The sequence below is a fragment of the Columba livia genome, chromosome 9, assembly GCF_036013475.1.
Source record: "Columba livia isolate bColLiv1 breed racing homer chromosome 9, bColLiv1.pat.W.v2, whole genome shotgun sequence".
Taxonomy (NCBI): domain Eukaryota; kingdom Metazoa; phylum Chordata; class Aves; order Columbiformes; family Columbidae; genus Columba; species Columba livia.
Window position 1 is genome coordinate 8,797,494 of NC_088610.1, and position 14,112 is coordinate 8,811,605.

The window sequence follows — 14,112 nt, forward strand, 5'->3', positions numbered from 1 at the left end:
AAGACGGCTACAAGGAAAGGTCAGAAGACACAGAAGTGGAAAGGACAGAGGCAGGGTGGAATAATACGGACAGTGTGAACAGCAACTTAGTGGCGAAAGTGGAAACAGAGTGAATGGGATGGAGAAGTGAGATGGTGATGTGGTGGAGTTAGCACGGCCAAGCAGCAAAAAAAGGACAGGAACTGGAGAGGGGAGGCGAGAGCAAAACCAAAAAGACCTGTGCAGGAGAGTCTCTCCAATCAAGACAGGACAGTCCCCTACACTTCACAGTACTGAACTCATATGTCCTGAATCTAAGCATTCCCTGGCAGCACCGGCACAGCTCCCCTTCCCAGTGCCTGGTTCCTGCAGGTGGAACAACCTTCTGTGCCCAGTCACTGCCCCAGCTCACACGGAAGGTGATCGCACTGCGATCAAAAGAACTCAGCCCATCTGACAATCCATGTCAAGGGAGAATCACTAGGATTTTGCATGCACAATCTCTTCATTTTTTTCTAATTGCATGAAAAGCTACATTAAAATGGTATTTTGAAAGTCATGAAGTCCAACATTAGAAAACGTCTTTATGACTGTAAATTCAGCCTGGCTATGTATATCTAAACATTTTTAACACAGTGTGATTGGCTGCCATTTAGGCATATATCAGATAGATAAACAGATAGATAATTATCTGTCATGACTGGTGACATTTAATCAGAACCACTGTACTTCCTTTCTTTCTGAAAACAAAATCACCAATCTTTAAGAAATCATGCAACTTAGCTGGAGCTTCATTTTAAGGAAAGGTATAAAAATAATAACTCCAGAAGCTATCACCAATCAAATCCTGCATTTTTTTTTCTTCCATTCCTTTCTTTGCAGGATAAAATGCAGGATACAATGCAAAGTCCATCTTTTCTTCTTAGCACATGACAAGTACTACATTTACAAAGCAAGGCAAAGGAAAGCCTTGAGAGTTATCTTGTTTGCTTCTTTTCTTTTATTTTCTCTTTTTTCTTTTCTTCCCTGAATATTGACCAGTATGATTTTGGCTATAATTGGAAATTCTTTCTGTATGCTGTATTATTAAAAGTAGTATAAGCTCAAACCATTTTTTCTTTAAATAACTGTAGCAACTTAAGTAATTCATACAAAATTGCAATAAAAGAAATAAAGATGTAAAGATGAGAAAACCAAAGTTTTCTTCCTATCTCTGATCTTCCTCATCTGAATGAAAAGATACTCACACCCTTGACATATTCTCCCTACAGAGCAAACGTACATGACCGCAAGTAGTGGGACAGACTGAGTGGTCAGAGCAGGGAAATAAGAGCCAAGACTCCTAGATTCCAGACTGCCTTGAATTTACCACGTGCTATAGCGATGATGCGACGCTTCATTAATGTTTAATGCAAAGATGACAATTTTGACTTCTTGTTTTTATAATGTGCAAAAATAATTACTTTAAAAAAAAAATATCATTCTGGAATAAAAATCAAAGTGTTCCAGTCTAAAAATTTTGAAACAGAATGTTCTGATATTTTTAGAACAGAGCGTTTCAATTTCTCATTGACATGTTCCCACAAAGTTTTAATTATAATGAAACAGCACTATCTGAAGAAAAAATATGCTGTCAGAAAACTACTGACCAGGCCCATTTCTGATCTGTGGCTGAAGAGCTCTGCAGAACTCCTGGTTTCTCTATCGCTGGGATGACGCTGGAGCTCCCAGCTCTGTGCACGGCGGCTCTTTGCGAGCACTTCTCTGCTTGGCCAGCGGATGGCAGATTTTTTGCCACTGTTTTTTCATGCTCTCCAAATAAGGGGTTTGTGATCGCCAGGAAAGGGTTAGGAGGTTTAACATTCAGCGATTCTTCTGGGTTAGTAACACTGTAGATAAAAATACCACATCTGTGTAATCTGTTTTAAATATTAAACTCTCTCAATACAGCATAAAAACTTTGCCAGTCACTTATTATGAGCAAGGTGTATAAATAATGTTCTAAGTGTAATTTCATGAACATAAAAAATAATAGCTAGTCCTGCACTAGAAAAATTGCATTCTTACTGATATAGATAATCGGAACTAGGGGTCTGGGGTATGAAAATATGTCTGAATTAAATCCCTGTTTGTGATACTGCTAAGATCCAGAGCAACCTGATGGCCATTCTGCAGCTGTCTGGATTTAATGTGCTCTCTCTCTTGTTCATTCCATCTGTGACAAAGAGACAAAATATGTATTTTAACTGAGGCATGAAAAATTCCTCATCTTCACTAGGAATGGCCTGCTGGATTTTTGTTATAATTCAGACACGACCTTTTAATCACACTGGGCAATTCCAATCATCCTCTAATGCTGTGTTCACGTAGTGTCACTAGCCGTGGGAGAGAGATGTGCCGGCACTGACAACAGAAAATTGGGAGAATTAATGATGAACACTGGCAATTGATAAGATATAAGGACCCCATTTATTTCCTTCTTTTCTCAGGTCTCTCAGTCAGCAAGATAATTGCTCCCAATTTAAGAATAACAGCTCTGAGGATAAAAAGGGTCTACATGGCTACAGAATTAGAAGTGACAACAGTGCATGGCCATTGTCATACAGACAGAGCTGTACCAAATCTAGTGTACAAAAAACCCCATGGGGATTGATATTTTCAGTTCTATGACCAGCTACCCACATACAACTCCTAATTCTGCTGCGTTTACAAGACTACATTAGTATAATTCAGCTTCCACGCTTTAATTTAAGCTTTAAGTGAAGTTCATTTGGTAAAATGCAATTGATAACACCATGTTCCTACTGTGTTCTAAAAAAAGAGGAAGGCTGCTTTAAGGAGGAATGTGTGAAGGTTTTCCTAATTGGGTAAGGCATCTTGCTACAATGAATACTAATATTACTGCTGTTCCTGAACTGGTTTCAGTCTGCTGCTCAGTGAAAACCCAAACATAAGCTCCAGAGGAGTAACTCCTATCAGCACGGAGTGACAGGGATTATAAACCTGATAGTGATTCTTTTCTCTTCTGCCGTGAATACTGATAGTGCTGATCTGCAAGTTGAAAACTAGGCACTAAATTACTGGTTTCACACAGCAAACTAGTAACCTTGCTGTTTCAGTTCAAAATAAGTCTCAGAGAATCGGAATTCCCCACAGAATCCAGAGTCACGCCAAAGAACTATATTTGTTTTAAAACTGAAGAGCCTGAACGCAAAAACCACTTTTATAAGAGGTCACTGTATGAATTTGGTGGATGACTCTCCATCTTCCACTGGATGTACATATTACAGGAGCCCTAACAGACTTCTTGGATTGAAACGAAAAAATAATTGTGTGAGCAGAAATGGGGTGAACAAACAGAAGTGATTAAAGCATGGAATGAATGAGTATCCAGGGAGGACATATATTTAACTGAAACTTAGATTGCTATAAAAAGTTCTAACAGTTGAGGTAGACAAGAATGGAGGATTATTGATTTCAAGGGGGGAATATAATGTTTATCAACAGAACAGGGAGAGCTATAGCATGTTTAAAGAAAGACTTCAACCTACATGCCCAAAACACTGTAGTTCAGTACCTTGAAAAATCCAGATGCACGTAAAGAAATTTAAACAATAAAGGAACATTATTTCATTTCTTATTCTAATCCTTACACGTCAGCAGAAGTTAATTCCTTGCCATTCAATCCAATAGAAAAAAAAAAAACAACAAACCACATAAAACATCACAGACAAGTAATTCTGCTATAGCCGAATTCTCTTCATTTTTATGTGCCAGCTGTGTTACTAGTTGTACATTAACTAAAATAGTAATGCTCACAAAATTAATAAAAATCAAGCAATATAATGGGACATACCTCAACTTCCCAGGAATCAACCAAGTGTTGGCAATATGCTTTGTAAAAGAAAATAAAATTTGTATTTTGTTAAATCAGTTCCAGAATGTATCCAGAATTCAGACCGATCACTTCAGTAGTCTTGTGACAGCTGAACTAAAATCTCTAGTTTGAGCACAGAGGCCTGATATATTAATTTTTGCTGAGAAGCCTGTGCTCCCATTACCTTTAAATAGCATTGTGGACACTCAGCATTTCTAAAAATCAGGCCTTAGAGCACTCAAAGCCTAAGGTGTAGAAAATTGCTATTACTTGGAAGAGGCTGATATACACATTGAGCAGTGCAACAGCACCTTGCAAGCAGAAAAAAGCTAATTATGGGCAGCATTAACCCTCAAAATAGCTCATACTTTGGGATGTTTTGGGAATTGGTGCAGGTTCTGGCATTAACCACAGCAGCACTGGTAGCTTAATAGCTTTTTTCCTGGCCCAGATACAGAGATTAGGGAGTGTTGTGGGCAGTGTTTTGCCCTACCTCCTTATTCTCTTGACCACTCCCACAATTTAAACCAGATGGAAGTAGCAGGAAAAATAAGCATAAACTCCAAGATCGCCTCTTTCTTCAGAGTCCCATACATATAGACAGACAGCTTAGTGGATTTACAAACAACTCCTCTGCTTTGTTTAGCTTCAGATTAAGTTATTTTTCTACCATAAGACAACCAAGATGCCTCTGAAACTTTCACTGAAGTTGGTAGGTCTGTTGGTTGTAGCTGACAGTCCAGCTATAGGAACTGCATTGATATGAAGGTTATAATGCGTCTGCACTCCACACACTGGACACAGTTAATTAGCCAAGACATTTCTGTAATAGCACTACCATACCTCTTCTCTTTTTCACTGTAAATACATATTAGCCACCATCAATTGGAGCCAATGAACATACATACCATTTGTAAGCTTGTGAGAATAACCTGTCAATCTGCAACACCGCGCTTCTGGCTACCTCGTTTTGTCAATGAAGAACTACATCACTTTGATCTAAGACTGCAACACAAACTTTCCACTAAATATTTAACTAAGGCAACTAAATTTTATCCTGCATAGGGACCATCCATTTCTTCTTGAACGCTTACTCTGCACAGAAGTGTTTATTACACAGTCATACTTGAGTGAATAATCACCTCAGATTTCTGAAGAACCTAAACTGCTTTGATTCACAAGCTGAGTGAACTCTTCTGAAACGCAGCGCCTAATGCTCTGTGGAACTCAGTCGTAACACAATTCACTCCAGCAAGACACTAACAGTTGTTCAGAGCAGAAAATTACTAAACCGATTGCTGACATTGAACTAAATCACAAGCACTTCTATTGCCAGGTTTGCCTCAGTCATGGCTTAAGACTTATCTTAATGTGCTGGCTCAAGGGACTCATGCAAATCTTAAGGGGATGTCATCAACCACTGTCTGCACTGGGGACTACAGTAAATGAGAAGAATGGCTCTGAAGACTGCAGACAACTGTCTGCAACTAATGAGCCTGACAAAATGAGTCTGACTAGTAAAAATACTCTTTACACATCCAGCTCCTCATGATGTACCTTCGAAATGGCAACTGATGTATTTATGATCAATACCTGTCACCCAGTGTCATTCATGATTGGGAAATAGCATGTATGAGCTAAGCGCTATAATCTCAAAAATTAACAGTTTCACAGCAAGAGATCGTAATGCTAAAATATTCTGAATCCATAATATAATTTTCTTTGTTTACAGCCTGAATTGCTGATTCTTGATCAAGATAATAGGCTGCTATAGTAGAAATTCACTCAACCCAATCTTCAAACAAGCTCCAGAATAGCCAAACACCGTTTGATAGATGGTGATAAAGTGCAAAGCGAGAAAATGTGAGGAAGCGCTGCTCTATCCAAGCACACTCAATAACACAGCAATCAGGCAGTTAAGCAATATCAACATACTATTATTGACACAGCTAAGACAATGTTACCACTGCCTCTACAGGTTGTTTCAGTCTCTTCAAGGCCCCACCATGCACACACAGCAGGTGCACCAGGTTGCTGCATAGGGCATGTGGGTTCAGTTACCTCAGAAAGAGACAAAAGACTGAGAGATGAAGCAGGTGAAGGACAGTAAAAAGCTGCAAGACGTAACACGCTAGACAGATGTAGAAACAGCAGCAGCTTTTGGATGAGTGCTTTGCAGGTGACCCTCCAATGATCAGGAGCCTTAGTCTACAAAACTCACTCCATTAAAGAGATTACACAGAAAGCATGTCTGATATCAGTTGCGTTGTCAGTATTCTTGAGTATCTAACATATACTTTTCAGTTACTTATTAAACATTTTCACTCAAAAACCCTCTACGTAGATAAAAGAGGAAAGATCATTGATAAAAGGTAGATAAGAGATCAATTTATCATAACAATCTTCCTGCAAAAACATTTCACCTGCATTGAGAAAGGTTTCACAGCACTGCCCAGCTGAATGCCACAGCCGACACACTGTAATACACACAGACAGAATTCACCAGCTCAAGATTATGCTGACTTTTTCAGTGCCACTTTTTCTTCTTGCTTTTCTACCTACTGAGTTTTTCACAGCTGTCTTTACCCAGGTGAACATTATTAATACCAAGGTAGTATCAAAAATCAGCTATCTTGAAGCAGCAGTATTTTCTAAATGATAAGTCACTCTTCTCCCTCCCTCTGTTGCAGTATTTCCTCCTGAAAGCATGGGAGTGTGCTTGCTTGCTCACCACTCCTGCTGCCCTAAACAACGGAGATAGCTTTGTTCTTCTGCACCAGCAGTTCTGCTCCTGAACACTGAGACTGAATTTCCTTTTTTAGACAGCAAGGACGCAGACTTTCTTCCTCTTCTCCCTCCCTCTGCCTCCCTTCCCCCTTCCTACAGTCTTGGCTGTGCCCTCATCTTACCTTCACCAGCACAAGAAATCCATGCTGCAGTTTTTTCCCTCGTTAGCAGCTCTATGGCAACAGCAGCTCTGAGGCAGCAGTCCTTTATGTTTCTCACTTTCCTCTCTTTCCTTCTGCGTAAAGATACACAGCTTGTCTGCCCTGTAAATTAGCAAAGACAATTCTGATTGTAATTTAACAAACATAATTCCAATCTGATTTCAGAAATGTGTTCCCAGGAGTATAAAGTTGTATTTCCAGGAGAGCTGAATGTTAGCAATGCAAATGAATAATAGTAAAGGAAATCAGATTATTCCTTTTGAGTAACAAAATGTAAAATCATCTTTGCCATAACTCAGATTTCTTGGACAGAAACGTGAAAAAAAAAAATAAAGAAAACTCAGAACTGAAGATACACAAAATAGCACATTCAAATGAAGTCCTGAAACTCCAAGTATCTTGTCATTGATTGACTATTTGTTATCAACACATAAATGAAATCAGTTTTTTGTTTATTAAATGCCTGCTGAAATAAAAGGAACAATGTAACACAAGATCTTGCAGTCTCGTAACCCACAGAGAAGTGTATATCAGAATATATTTAGAAATGGTAACACAAGCTACAGAGGACAAAAGAGCAAGCCAAGAAAAAATACCAGTACCTGTGTGGTTACCAAATACTATAATGTCTGCCTGCTTAAAAATTAGGATTTTCCTGACTTGACCACTTTTAAATTAATCATAAGAAGAAGCTACAAACAAATACTGAATATGATAGCAAATAAACAATTCATTAAGACTCAGAAACAATTATTACCGGAAGCTCTTACATTGAATTAAAGTATCTAGCACAAGATAAAACTACTTTGAATAGAGGTACATGTATTTTATTTATTGCCAAAAATTGCCAGTAAATTATAATAAAATCACTTTCAATACATGCCCGAAATAAATTAATCAATATATTTCTGTAATTCAGCATGAACTCTCATTTCTGCCTCCTGTTGTGTAAAGAACAAAAGGTTTTGGCAACTGCCAATTGCTGTGACATGATGTGTTATAGAGCACGCTCTGGATTAGCACGAGTGATGCCACAGTTACTGCTGGCTAAAATAACATGATCACCTGCATCCTGTCTGCGCTGGCAGAAGCGGATGGCCATGTTTGCATCAGTGGATGTCCAGCTTGCTTGCGTCAGAGGATGCCAGGAAATGTGGGCAGCTGTTCCTGGGAGCAACCTGAGAGGAAAAGAATGAATTGGCTACTATCCTGCACTGTGTACGTTCATTTTTGTCTCATCTGATAGTATTCAATTAGCACACAAAATAATATATAATAACATTCTGAAATGGGTTAAAGCACAAACAACTGGGACGAAGGACTGGCCTTCATAACACTAAAAAGAAACCACAAACAACTGAGTGGAACAGTTACAAACTACTGTTTTAGCAGCCCACTTTGCAGCTTCAGCTTCATGGGCACACATTTCGGACCCCATCATTACAACAGCTTGCAATACTGTAATGCTGTTAAAGAGAAAAGCTTTGTAATATTTATATTTTTTCATTAAAATAATACCAGAAGGATTAACAAAACAAACAAAAAATTATTAAACAAGTCACAATGTGTATCTTGATTATTTTTTTAATCTTTGACCCAGGTAGAACCTCAGCTTCCCACCCAGAACCGACTGCTTCTAGGCTGAAGCACAGCACAGAAAGCAATCAGTCCCAGCCTTAAACAGTTTACAGTCTAAGAGATCCTTCCAGGACAGGAGATTATAATTTCCATTTTACAGGCAGGTGAAACAAGGACACACATCTGAAACTTCTCATCTATAATTTCACATTAAGCCAGTATCAGTGACAGAAGCAAAACTCAGGGAACCTGAGATATAGTTACCTGCAGAAATGAATAGACTCAAGTTTCTTACAAAAAGTACGGTTCAATAGAAAACTTGCTTTTTGTAGAAATTAAGATTTTCCTTGAGGCAATACTTCTTACTACATGGGTCATTTTATTAATGACAAGGTATTTATCTTCATTGTTAACATTTACATGTTGTAAAAAGCCCTATAAACCGCAAAATATTGTTCTGGAGGTGAAAATGCTCTGCTAGAGAAGGAAGAAGAGACTCCAGTTAACCCACAAGGCTGGATAGGGACAGAAAGAGCTTATGTTCAAGAACAATGAAGGAATTTCTCCAATATCCTACTCTTGCTGTTTACAGACGTACTAATTTTAAATGTCCTGACAATAAGGGCCTGTAAGACACTCATAGAAGGCTTTCTGTGCAAGGCTGTATCAGTTGATAAAATCCAGCCATTTTGTTGTCACTGGTATGAGATGGGCCCGCACAACCACAGTGTTGTACGTCAACTCTGAAGCACCGTGTGCTTGCTCTGATGTCTGAAAGCGCAATATGGATGGGGAAGGACAGAGTCGTGTCACTTGGTCTCACCAGTCAGGCCACAGGGCATCTATCAAAGTAAGGACATCTAAAACATACATTACAGATTTTTTTTACTACAAACTTTGGTCCTGTGAAGATACTCCTGTAAAACTAAAAAAAAAACCAAACACTGTTTGGCCTTTTTGGTGTTTTCATCTCGGCTTGTTTCACATGCATTTGTTCCTCCTTCTAAGAACATAACACTCAGCTGCTTCATCAATGAGACAAGGTACCCAAAATTAAACACAGAATATAGGTCTGCCTGTAGTTGCAGTTCCAAAAATCCAACAACTGGAATCAGCTTAACAATTAAAAACCTCAAGCGTTGTCATTGGACTCCAAACCAAATAACCATGAGAATAAATAACTCACATAGATGGTTAACCAATACCAGAAGGACAAATGTTTTCTTCAAAGGAATGCATAGGCTCCTATTTACCTTTCTTTCAGAATTGGAAAAAAAAGTTCTTGGCAGACTGTGTCACAGAAATATCTGACATGCGCTAGTTCATGGTAGTGCTGAAGTCTTCCAATTGACTTAAAAAAATTGATGTAAACACAGTACTCTGTCAGGATGTTATCAGCAACTGCCACCTGCTTAATCTCACCAGCTTTCTTTATTTTCATAATAGAAAGAACAACCTCTACCCTGAAAGCATGCATGTAACTTCTATCAAAGATTTTGAAGCCATCTACCATTACTGAGCTCCACATTTTTCAAAGATTTCCCTGCACATAACCTCTGAGACAAACACCATCATCCCCACTTTACAGAAGAGAAAACTGAAGTGCAGAAAGAGCTCTCATTCCAATAAAAGTCAATGGCAAGTCTCTAATAAACATCATCTGCTCAATTTTAGTGCTAAAATTACATCTGTGGTCACACTGGAAGTCTTTAAGACAACACAGAACAGAGCTAAGATACTCCATGTCCTGGGCCTGACTACAAGCCTTAAAAACTGCAAGACAAAATCTAATCACTCAATCAAGGAGAACATTCAAGACCTAAAACTATAACTATTGAGTTTTAGAGCATGCAGAAGACTGAATGACAAGGAAAATAATAGAAAGAAAAGTATATTATTTCTATTTCAAGTATTTGTGTTGGGATTTTATTGTGCCAATATTCTTCTTATTACCAGAATAATTACTAAAATCACAAGATCGCCATTAAGTGATCCCATATGATTACTTTCTTACTTCATACACATTTAAAGACCTAATGCTAGTTTACATACTTGCTCTAAGAAAGGAAATATTGATTTTCTAAAATTAACACTAGGTTGTTGGGTTTTATTATTAGAAGCCAAACAAAATGCTAACTGAAGTGGGAAATTTTTCACAAGTTCAAAGGCCACTGGATGAAACTATACATACATATTATAAAAATAAGAAGTATTTGACTTTCCTTACTTCTTAGATTTTGACCCTCTGTGACAGGGCTGAGAATCCCAGGTTCCTCCAAGACCTCAGAATGTTTCCACCACTTCCTTTCAGCAGCAGGTTACAAAAACTTTCCCACTGTATAAAAGAGAAACCGTATTTCTTAAAAATTCATAGAGAACTTCATTATTCCGGGGTAAGAAATACATAACATAGAGACCCCTGAAGGCACAAAGGTGACTACAAGTCTGAATTTAAGTCCCAGACTCTAAGAGGAGATTAATGAATGACCTGAAACACAGAATTCACACAACTTTGCCACTTCTTTAAAAAGCAACAAGTAAATTAGTCTTAAACAGTGTAACAAATGAATATCATCAAGGAAATCATTCTACTCCGCCCTGGTGAGACCACATCTGGAATATTGTGTCCAGTTCTGGGCCCCTCAGTTCCAGAAGGACAGGGAACTGCTGGAGAGAGTCCAGCATAGGGCAACGAAGATGATTAAGGGAGTGGAGCACCTCCCTTATGAAGAAAGGCTGAGGGAGCTGGGGCTCTTTAGTTTGGAGAAGAGGAGACTAAGGGGGGACCTCATTAATGTTTATAAATATATAAAGGGTGAGTGCCATGAGGATGGAGCCAGGCTCTTCTCGGTGGCAAACAATGATAGGACAAGGGGTAATGGGATCAAGCTGGAACACAAGAGGTTCCGCTTAAATTTGAGAAGAAACTTCTTCTCAGTAAGGGTGACAGACACTGGAACAGGCTGCCCAGGGGGGTTGTGGAGTCTCCTTCTCTGGAGACATTCAAAACCCGCCTGGACATGTTCCTGTGCGACCTCACCCAGGTGTTCCTGCTCCAGCAGGGGGATTGGACTAGATGATCTTTTGAGGTCCCTTCCAATCCCTAACATACTGTGATACTGTAAAAGTCTTACTGGGAGTGAGAGAACTCAGTCTAAGAAGCAAAACTGTGAAAAACTGACCCAGCAACACTCATTGGGACCTTGTGCTCGAAGCAATTAGGGAGCACAAGCCACAAACCACCATGTATACATTTCAGATGAGTGAGTCAGCTGGTCAGCACAGGGTCCTACCCACCCTATATCTTCTGCACAAGCCTGAGTATCTTGAATAGACTGAGCATGTGGGACAATGAAATTAACTAAAGCAACTTAAATCCCACTGGCTTTCTATAGTGCTTGGCTCCTCATTTCAGCATTTTTGAAAATGTTCCTTATTGGCCTAGTGCACAACTATTCAGTGAGACAAAACTTTGACTGGGAGAGAAAATTCTGTGTCTGGATGTGCTTTCAATTGACTCAACGAGGACATCATTGAGATTTCACAACACAAGTTTGATTGCAGTGACAAAGAGTAGAAATATCTGTCAAAGCATAACAAAGTTGTAAAATAACCTTTAAAAAGGATGACAAAGCAAACCTAGCAGTCTAGTGTACTAAAGTCATCACAATGTGGATTTCAAATTGCACTGAGATACTAAAGAATAAAACCCAAGCTTTCTCAGTGCATCTTACACATCCTTATTATTTAGTTTATATTGTAATTTCTGTGGTATGACAAAAGAAAAAAAAAAAAAGAAGAGTAAGTTAACATTAATGAAGCCCTCTGACTGTATTTAAATAACAAACATGGGACTGCTGGAATTTGGACTTACTCTCTCCCCTGGAGATTTTCCAGAATCTTTCTTATCCACTCCTGCTGCTGAGGAAGCATGCTTTTGTTTAGGCAGGATCCTTTGGGAATGATGAATTGAAAAACGTTACTTCTCGCTAACAACACCCTAACAAATCATCTTGATCCTTAATGTGACCTGCTGGGAATAAACTCCCAATTACTTTCTTTGCCTTACTAGCTGTGGCAATCAAGTAATACATAGTATGTACTCTAGAATCAGACTTGCACATGCAGGAGAGGAACTTGGGATCTTCCAGGTTTCCCGTGAAGTACATGACAGGTTCATGGTAAATTCAAATCATGGTATGAGATTTCTAAAAGGAGATTTCTGAAATTTCCTAACACAAACTGTGACATCACCTTTGCCAGAATATTGACGAGGAGGAATAGCTCAGCTAGAGCTCAGTTTCAGGAGGTGTCAGCTCCTGCTGCTTTCTTTAGATACATCATTCTTTACTTCAATCTGCATGAATAATGACTGGAAACCCAGCTGCTAAACCAGCTAGTCCATCTGTTACCCCCTGTTCATAAATGTATAATTATACTCACTCTCACTAAAGAGCTCATGACTCACCAGGATTGTCTTTTGGGGAGACATCTACTGAAGTATATTGTGTTCACATATAAATGTGGCTGTGGATCCTATCTTTAGTAGCACCAACATGTTATTTAGTATCTTTTTGGCATCTCTTCTGCCTGTTAATAACATGAACCTGGTCCTTGAGGAGCAAGTTTCCAGTTGAGACTGCTCCAGAAAGCTCTATCAGATGTAAAGTCAGGGGACTGTAGCAAATCCCAGTGTAAATCCAAGATTTTCTCAGTGACAAAATCTCACCTTTCGATAGCTCTCACTATGATGCTTCATGTTCAGAACACGAGTAATACCACACTGAGCATGGCTACCACCCGACTAAAAATACACAAATTAGACAAGAGATCACAAATGAAATGGCTGATATAGCCAAAGAGATATTCCTCAAATGCTGTATTTAGGTACTGAGGTTTTAAAGAGTATGAAATGTCAAAAATGTCTTCTCTAGTACAGCTAAGGTCATTGCCAGGATGACAACCCTGGATTTCTGTTACTTTGTTTTACAAAAAGAAAGGATTGATTCAGTGTTTCCAACTCTTAGCTTATACAAAGTTAATGACACAAAATTTCTTTCCTCTTTTCATTTGGTGAAACAAGCTGATGATTCTCACCCAGGAAATACTGGATTCCTCTCCTCATATCCCTTAAGGTAAAACACCCATTTGAATTCCTTTAACTTGAGTACTGATTATTTATTTCTTAAACCTTAATTTCGTATTTTCAATCTCCAACACTCAAATCAAATAGCATGTGATGAGAGGCCACCTGACTGGGAACTATCTGATTCTACAGCACTGGATTAAAATAACGATGAACCAGAGCAAATAACACGGACAACTAATCAGATTTGTCACACTCTGCCAAACCCTGCCACGACCATGCGACAGGAGATACCGATGTGCCCACAGACTTTCCTTTACATTGAAGCACCATATGAATCACAGATGAACAAAATCCTCAGAGCCAGGGAAGTTTCAAGCTCCTCTATAAGGGCTGGTGACTGGGAGCTTGTAGCAGCGCTTGGTAAGTGCCCAGTGAAAGAAATGCTGGCAGTAGACAGTAAATAACAAAACCAATTGTAGAAATTGTCTCTTGATTGAAGTTAATAGTAAAAACAAACAAACAAACAGCATTTTCTGAGTTTTAGGGCATTTTTAGAACAGGATGAAGTTGGGTCAAGTGGAGTAAAACAAGATTTGCAGCAAGTTGGAGCAAAGGGAACAGTTTCTCCTATAACTATCCAT

General features: G+C 38.8%; 1 long non-coding RNA gene across 2 annotated transcripts in view; it reads right to left on the minus strand.

Annotated features, from left to right (window-relative positions):
• LOC135580238 (uncharacterized) overlaps positions 1–14,112 on the minus strand; it is a 124,216-nt gene that overhangs the window by 108,415 nt on the left and 1,689 nt on the right. For both annotated transcript variants that reach the window (XR_010474640.1, XR_010474639.1), the window contains exons 2-5: positions 12,257–12,335; positions 10,610–10,717; positions 7,870–7,982; positions 6,766–6,906 (exon numbers count right to left, since the gene is read on the minus strand). This is a non-coding gene — a long non-coding RNA (uncharacterized LOC135580238). The remainder of the gene's footprint in view (positions 1–6,765; positions 6,907–7,869; positions 7,983–10,609; positions 10,718–12,256; positions 12,336–14,112) is intronic.